This window comes from Lygodium microphyllum, chromosome 7, assembly GCF_053477565.2.
Source record: "Lygodium microphyllum isolate KBCC chromosome 7, Lygodium_microphyllum_v1.1.10, whole genome shotgun sequence".
NCBI lineage: Eukaryota > Viridiplantae > Streptophyta > Polypodiopsida > Schizaeales > Lygodiaceae > Lygodium > Lygodium microphyllum.
In genome coordinates, this window is record NC_141141.1 from 153,865,640 (window position 1) to 153,867,246 (window position 1,607).

Here is a 1,607-nt window from a genome sequence, read left to right on the forward strand (position 1 = left end):
TGAAAAAGAGAACTACATAACGATCAAGTATTGTACAAGTTTATGTAAACATGTTACCTTTGCTCTTAGAAATCTTCCATCTTGGCAAAGCAATACAGACATGCAAGTTCTGTATTGGAATCCAGCACTGCTAATGCAAGGTCACCACATCATGCATTACAATCTAAAATGGTGTCCCCTTCTTTTGTGTACATTTGCAAAAATGAGCTCTAAAAACCCCTACCATGTTGCATGCCACCTACAGTACGTGGTGTGATTATAAGGGATTAGGAATCTATTAAATGCCTAGAAAATATATTTGCAGTAGATTAAGAACATTGGATCTCATACTGACCTCTTACTGGGAATCCTAATGCATCTTGCACCCACTCATATGTAGTAATGTCGTCTTTTGTAAATTCTAGAGGGATAATTCCATTGTAACTGATGTCCGATCACATGTACACTAGAATATATATCGCATGTACTTGTATTTAAAGCATGAAATACTGATTTTAGTAATTGCACTTACTAAATGGAGCTAGTAAGTGTGATACATAAATAGTAACTAGCATTACCATATCGTGACTTTAAAACTCTCACCTCGCTACCTCTCTACCTAGGTCTCTACTAATCGAGAGACTGCATCACTTAACTGATCACTTCATAATGCATTTCTTATCTTGAATGGGTTGCATAGTATAGTACCCAGCTTCACCTTCACCATCGTAGCAACATGGGAGACAATGTCTTGCAAGGGGGCTTCCACGTGACTATTAGTATGGACCTCTAAACATAGATCTCACTATTATCAACATATTCTTCTTTCTAAATGTTAGTTTATAGATAATATACTTGAGGCACATTTGTTCATTTATGTGTGTGGCTCACATATCCTCCACCATTGTAGGTTCATAATCTTAAATTGTATTCCCCTTGCAAAAAGACATATCATCCTTCTTGACATTGTACTGTGGCAAAAAAAAAAACATGAGTCACAATTGTTTATCAATAGCTACCACATCCCTTGGTGTTATTAGCCTATTTTTTTGTATTCTTTCCTTTCTTGCATAGGAGGAAACGTCACTATTGATATCACGTAATGATGGAATGTTTATAAGATTTCACATCATTTGATCACGACATGTGAAATTCATGAGTATTATTTCTTTGCCTCTATGCGTGGATTCCACGTCTGCTATCACTTTAGATCTAAGACCTTTAGTTCTTTCACCCTCTATATAGTACAAAACATTGTTGTTGTTACTTCAATGATGAAGGTTTAAATGCTTTCACATCATGAGTTTGTTGCATAGTCAAGAGATGGAGCAATACAGATCCTTTGGAACAATTTGGATGAATATGTAGTAGATGGAAAACTTGTAACTTTCTATTGTCTTACCTCTACTACTTGAGTGCATTGTTCCTTGCACTGGTGGGATTGTGATTTGTTCTTTAATGGTATCAATCACGGGGCCTACATGGTCATATGGTTGCAATTCATGTTCAATTATATATTTTCAATACATGAATACAAGAGTTATCTTGGCTATAGTACTTTAAAACATCAAACCTTTGGGGTGTGGAGAAACCAAATTAATTGGTGATGAGGGCCAATCTTTTCTTGG